The 7,309-nt window shown below is 39.6% G+C and overlaps 1 non-coding gene across 1 annotated transcript; it reads left to right on the top strand.

The window, feature by feature from the left end:
* The first annotated feature begins 7,010 nt into the window (after window positions 1-7,010).
* TRNAQ-CUG (transfer RNA glutamine (anticodon CUG)) lies at window positions 7,011-7,082 on the top strand. The gene has a single exon. It is a non-coding gene; the product is annotated as a tRNA-Gln (tRNA).
* The last annotated feature ends 227 nt before the right edge of the window (window positions 7,083-7,309 follow it).

Genomic DNA, 7,309 nt, shown 5'->3' with positions numbered 1-7,309 from the left:
GCAACTGGAGGTGTACAGTACATAGCAAAGATAAACAATGAAACAGTTTACATGGATTAGTAATATTACAGCCAATTTTGTTGTCACTAGACTGGTGAAGTCATAATGCAAGAATAAACTGGAGTCCAAATATAAGAATCAAATGTACAAATTGCGTTGTGAAAACTGGTACCAGAATGAAGTAATTAAACACAAGAAGATAGATATCAGCATAAAACATGGGAAATCCATAAAATGAAATTATCATTGGAATAATCATAGTTACACACATATGAATATTTCATGCAGTTTCAAGGAAAAACAAACTAGCTCAACTAAATACTTTAATGTGGCAACATGAGGAAAAGAGAAAAGCTTAGGAAATGATTTACATCTTGAACGACATTTTTACTTCACAATAAAAGTTTTCTCTTAAACAGGGTCATCTTGGGGCTCAGCGAGGCCATTCCTTTCAAATTACAGTCTGCGTACACCATCCAAATATATTAGTGCGAATGGAAAACTTAGGTAGGCTAAACATTAATTGAAAACATCAGGGGAGACCCATTATGAAGAAGAGCAAAGTAACTTGTCAACTTTACCTTTTACTGCAGATGATATCTGAAGAATTCATTTCAATGAGTCCTTAACCTTACAGAGATGCAGAAGTGTCTTGTTCCTCTGAAAAATATAAAGAACAAAATGGTAATCAGCAGCGTAGTTACAAGAGGATGGAGGGTAGGCCCCAGGAACCACCGACTGTTCAGGGTTTTTATGATATCCAATTCTGCCTAGCTCCTAGGTTGCCATCCAGTCAATTTGGCCGTGATAATCTTGGCAAATCTATCCCCAAGGGTCCCAAATATCTAAACGCAAGTGGTAAATGGCACCTCGATTTAAAATATCACATATTGTTTACTTGACACTTATAGAGCCTAGCTTTCATGTGGTAATCAATAAGATTTGAAAAAAGAACTTTGTCTAAATATATCACAAACACTTTAACCAGCTAATGATAGAAATGAAAAGAAAATTACTAATTAATGATAACAAATATAAACAAACCGTAACTTTTATTCTGTCCCTTACCACCATGCATGTCTGTTCAAACAAAACAAACTGACCAAAAATAATTCTTAATAAACGTCTCGATTAACTAGAATTTCCCAAGAAAAAATAACATATAAGAGAAGTTTTAGTCTGGAAACAAAACAAATACTTAAAACAGCTAACAGAAAAGTAAAAAAATAGATATCATAAATGATCATAAATTAAAGCCAGTAACTATCAATAGCTGTCGCTTACACTCACGACTGGCTGACCCGTACCATATTTTGGTCTTCCGCTTCACGTACAAATCTTGACCTATAACAATTCTAAATTATAATTACTATAATTTTCTTTAATCATTATATTACAATTTTCTTATGTTACTAATTAGTATAACAAACACAAACAAAAACTGTAGAACTATCAGAAGACAAATTTCAGGCAGCAACTATGAACAAGCGGGACGGTTTGATCATTTCTCTCCTGCTGCTGCCTCTCTCTCCGTCTCCCATATGGCCTTCCCATACACCAAGATGATATATATATATATATATATATATATATATATATATATATATATCTGGCCAATTACCTGATCAACTTTGTAAACGTAGGTTGCATAAAATATACAAAATCACTAACCTCATTACAGGTTACTATATTATACGAAATAATTTCATAGAGTTTTGTTTATTCTCCATAGATCTGAGACACTTTAAAAGCCTAGCTTGTATACTATACTTTGAGCGCTGCAGATAAACCATTTCTAAATTCAAAAAGGAATCTACCTAACTTCTAACATCTAACCCCTTTATCAAAGCAATTAACTATGGTTTAGGCTCAGATTTATCAGAGTTTAACCACGTCATTTAGCCCCAATAAATCCGTCATCTAATTGAAAATCTTCATGATCTAAATATGTGGGAACATCAAATATGATAATCTTAGTGCATGTCTCCCTTACATCTGGTCCCTCCATAATAACACTTTCAGAACCACAAGTGGGTAGGAAATCTAACACCATCATTGATCTTGACAGTCACATAAGGTCTATATCTTCCTTGAACGAAATCTTAAAACTCCTGTGGTACTTACAGAGTCGTACTGTCCTCTGTAGCTTCTGGTGAAATTCCAAATGTACTGTAAGGGGGAAATACGGCCTCAGCCTACACAAAGGTCACTGTGTCTCTGGCTCTCCGCCTCCAGAGTTAATTCCCTCCATTTCCTCGTCACGCCTATCACTCAGGCGAGGAGGATGACCAACCCTTTAACATTTTGTTATCAGTGTTCTTCCCCCTTTCCTCTCATCAGAGTTACTTTCACCCTTGGTGTTCATCACCTCGATACCATCTCGAAGCTTCGTTCATCCCCCTTTGGGCACCCGGGACCATCATTCCTGGTCTTAGTTGATGAATTTTGACAATAGTGTTATTATTACCCCTCGATTTTCTTGTCTTAAGACTTGGTATGAAGTGGTTTCTAACCCCCTCCAATTCTAATTCAAAGCCTTGCACAAGATGTGGGGACACATGGAGGAATAGGTACGTCATGACAAAACACAGTCTCAATCATTAACTTTTCAGTTAAGGAATCCATTAATATCACGATCGTCAACATTTGACAATTTCAATGCATATTCTGAACTTACTATTCCTCGCAACTTGGGCCTAAAACTTGTTTTCTGAACACAACTCCAGCCCAGTGGTATGAGATATAGAGAAAAGCATGTGGAACTGCAGACGAAGAAACCCGAGAGAAAGTAGGAATCCAACTCAAGATAAACAAACCTTTTGAATCAACGCTCACGTTTATTGAAATGAAAAAGGAAATCTTGTTGGTACTTAGCGTTGCTTTGGTCTTGCATTGCTTCAAGAGGGCTGCCAGCAGCAGTGATAGAGGTGTGGCAATGGTCAAATCATGAGATAAATGACTCCCACCTGAGTGACAGCTGTTACTACATGGTTTGGTCAGCCACAATGTCTCCCCCCACCACTTCCACCATCTTTGACCAAACTTAAAGCCCCCTTACCCCCAGTATGGCTGGCTTCATCGGTATTATTACCATTTGGAACCATCAGCCAATTTTCTTGGGTTTGGATGAGTTTTCTTTTTTTTTCCGAAGCGTTTGTCACCGTTGCCGGGAATCTAACCCTTACATGGGAGCTCCGGTTGTCGCTGTGGTATTTAGTTCGCCAAATAACTTCTTTATAAATGAAGTCCATTACAAAGTAAAGCATCATAAGTGGATCCAATGAAGTCCATTACAAAGTAAAGCATCATAAGTGGATCCAATGAAGTCCATTACAAAGAAAAGGATCATACGTGGATGCAGCCAGGATACTTCTCCGTGATGGGGTTCGCTATGTGGTTGGTGGATGTGGCCCTCCCCGCCACATGGTCACAGTTGTTGACCTAGTTTACGTCAACACATTACGAGGTCAACCTTCACCAAATCCATATGGCGTTCATACGAGCTTCACCCATATTCCATTTCCTCCAATTCCACTTCTGGGTATTCCACCTCCATATCCACACAGCCAAATTCCACTCCATCCATGACTTCCACGTCCGGGTATTCCACCAATTCCACTCCATCCATCTCTTCAACGTCTGTGTATTCCACCTCCATATCCACACAGCCAAATTCCACTCCATCCATCACTTCCACGTCTGGGTATTCCACCTCCATATCCACACAGCCATAGCCCATGTCAAATACATGGACATTTTCAAATTCCATCTTCTGGACAAAGGAGAATCGTCCTACCTCCTTGGTGAACATTATTATATTGAAGTGTTCGAGGAAAGGTTGAGGGAGCTTGCAAGGCTCTACAGAGGTCACAGCTCAAATGATGCTCTCGGTCCCGGCTCCCGCCCTTATATACCCTGGGAACTGATTATATCCTAGCATAGCTTAATATCTGTTTCCCATTTTAGAAAGTTAATACAAGGAGGGGAGGATTTCTGGCCCCCCGCTCCCGTCCCCTCTAGTCGCCTTCTACGACACGCGAGGAATACGTGGGAAGTATTCTTTCACCCCTATCCCCAGGGATAGTAGGTACAGTAGGGTTGAGGGTCAAGTCAATTGGGAGGTGAGTTTGAATGGAGAAAAACTGGAGGAAGTGAAGTGTTTTAGATATCTGGGAGTGGATCTGGCAGCGGATGGAACCATGGAAGCGGAAGTGGATCATAGGGTGGGGGAGGGGGCGAAAATTCTGGGGGCCTTGAAGAATGTGTGGAAGTCGAGAACATTATCTCGGAAAGCAAAAATGGGTATGTTTGAAGGAATAGTGGTTCCAACAATGTTGTATGGTTGCGAGGCGTGGGCTATGGATAGAGTTGTGCGCAGGAGGATGGATGTGCTGGAAATGAGATGTTTGAGGACAATGTGTGGTGTGAGGTGGTTTGATCGAGTGAGTAACGTAAGGGTGAGAGATATGTGTGGAAATAAAAAGAGCGTGGTTGAGAGAGCAGAAGAGGGTGTTTTGAAGTGGTTTGGGCACATGGAGAGAATGAGTGAGGAAAGATTGACCAAGAGGATATATGTGTCGGAGGTGGAGGGAACAAGGAGAAGAGGGAGACCAAATTGGAGGTGGAAAGATGGAGTGAAAAAGATTTTGTGTGATCGGGGCCTGAACATGCAGGAGGGTGAAAGGAGGGCAAGGAATAGAGTGAATTGGAGCGATGTGGTATACCGGGGTTGACGTGCTGTCAGTGGAGTGAATCAAGGCATGTGAAGCGTCTGGGGTAAGCCATGGAAAGCTGTGTAGGTATGTATATTTGCGTGTGTGGACGTATGTATATACATGTGTATGGGGGGGGTTGGGCCATTTCTTTCGTCTGTTTCCTTGCGCTACCTCGCAAACGCGGGAGACAGCGACAAAATATAATAAATAAAATATAAAATATAAGCTTAATATAGTGAAGTCTAATATAGTGAAGTCATTACTTCAATACAGTTAAGTTTATTTCTCAATAGTTTAATACATGTGCCTCACTACAGTTCCTTCATCCGTACAATGTCCCGTCACAGAACAAAAGGATTGTCATTATAATTCGTTTTTATCAGCAAAAATTAGATTAAAGTGACTAAAGATAAGTGGTTTAATATGTTATGTGTGTTCTCTGTCATCATAAAGACGGCCATCTACCCAGATGTGAAAAGAAAACATCAATTTTGCCGAGGTTTTGGTGAAGATAAGAACACAATGATATGATAAGGTGGTCATACAATGGTGTAGTCCAGATGTTGTGTTAGAACTATGTAGTGAAGATGGGAGTGTAGTGAAGAGGAGGATTTAGTGAAAATATATATGTTTCTTCACGCTGAGCCATTCCATATAGATGAATATATCTATAATCTAATTGCGGTAAATTACCATATGACTTTAACGGCACCAGCCAGCAGGAAAAATATCGGATATAGGAGTGACTGAATATTTTGTCGGGTACAGAAATAATCGAATATTTGGTACGATCGATCAAAATGCTTTTTATAGGCAAATAATTTCTAATTTTTCAAATGATTTTTTCCATCTGTTGGAACTGGTTTAAGTAATTAAAGATATGAAAACCGATGGAAAAGTTCAGTTTAACGCTTTTACGAATGTCTTGCTGCGTGTTTGGTAACAGCAGTAAACTACAGGAATATATTGGTCTAATGTCCCCTGGTCGTCCAACAGCAGATATTGTATGGTCTGAGACATTATTTCTGGTGGAGGTGCACTCTCTCTGGCATTGCGTCAGTCACTTCCACAAACTTGCGCCATTTTGCACAAATACAGATCCGATATGATGCATTTCCCAGCTCTGTTACGTTATGGACCCTAGTCATCCTAGCCTAGCCTAGCCTAAATAAAAAGGTGTGGAATAATGAGCAACATTTCTCCTTCATTACAAGTGATAATAAACCTAGGCTATAGAGCAACCAGGAACGTCCATATTTGTCTAACTTCTCACATGTCTGTGTCATCTGTCTGCAAACATGTCGACCATTACCATGAGGACAATTGCGGCTTTTGATTTTGAATATCACACGTCTACTCTCTGCCGTGAGATCTCCATACTTAAATAAAATGGTGGGCCGTAAGAAATATATGTCCATCGAAGGTCAACTATATGGCTTAGTTCCATCATCAGTTTCTAAGAAAACTGAAAAGGTGAGGCCCCAACGAGATTCGAACTCGGATTGCTGGATTTAGAGTCCAGAGTGCTAACCCTTACACCATGGGACCTGATAAGAAAAGATGTGATTTCATCTAAATGTTTTACATATAATCCACCAGTGATCATTCCTCCCTCCCTGCCTGCAGGGTTCAAGGTTTTCTAGAAGGTTCTCGAAGATTCTGGGTAGGAACTGCCATTGAGAGGACGTAGTTATACGTATCATTAATGATATTGTTGTTGACTTTCTGATTTAGAAAGATACATAGATAGACAGATATATAGATAGATAGGTAAAACCCAGATATTAGATAGATCGATAGATACGTAAGGATGTATATGTCAACTTTCACAGAAATCAGTGATATCTGCGTTATTCTGCAAGAAATACATGTACATGGATGTAGTGATGATATGGGTCAGGTATAAGACCAGTCGTGTTGAGATTGTAGTGAATGTGACCATTGACTTCAACCTTAATAGTGTAGTGAAGATAAAGTTGTAGTGAAGATAAATCTTGAAGTGACTCATAAGGTTGTTGTGAGTACAAGGATGCATCGTAAATGAGTCCTTCCTACCTGAAAGTCAACAATTACAAAATTGATCAAGTATAACAACATCCTCGGACAACCAACTACAAACACCAACCATAGAGTGAACCTGACTGTCACCTAACGACGACCTCTCAAAGGTAATGATCTTACCAGAATCTTCGAGAACCTTCTAGAAAACCTTGAACCCTGCAGGCAGGGAGGGAGGAATGGCCTCTGGTTGATTATATGTAAAACATTTAGATGAAATCACATCTTTTCTTATCAGGTCCCATGGTGTAAGGGTTAGCACTCTGGACTCTGGATCCAGCAATCCGAGTTCGAATCTCGGTGGGACCTCATCTTTTCAGTTTTCTTCGATACTGATGATGCGCCGCATTATTCTGTACGTTATATATACATTTATATACATACATAAATATGTATATATAAACATATCTATGGAATAATATGGTTTTATCAATAGCCAGAGACCATTCTTCCCTCCTTGCCTGAAGAGTTGATAGTTTTCTGGAAGGTTCTAGAAGATTCTGGTGAGATAATTGCTATTGAGATGACATTGTTAT

Source organism: Panulirus ornatus, chromosome 58, assembly GCF_036320965.1.
Source record: "Panulirus ornatus isolate Po-2019 chromosome 58, ASM3632096v1, whole genome shotgun sequence".
Taxonomy (NCBI): Eukaryota; Metazoa; Arthropoda; class Malacostraca; order Decapoda; family Palinuridae; genus Panulirus; species Panulirus ornatus.
The sequence above is the reverse complement of the archived record's forward strand: the minus strand, read 5'-3'. Positions and strand labels throughout refer to the sequence as shown.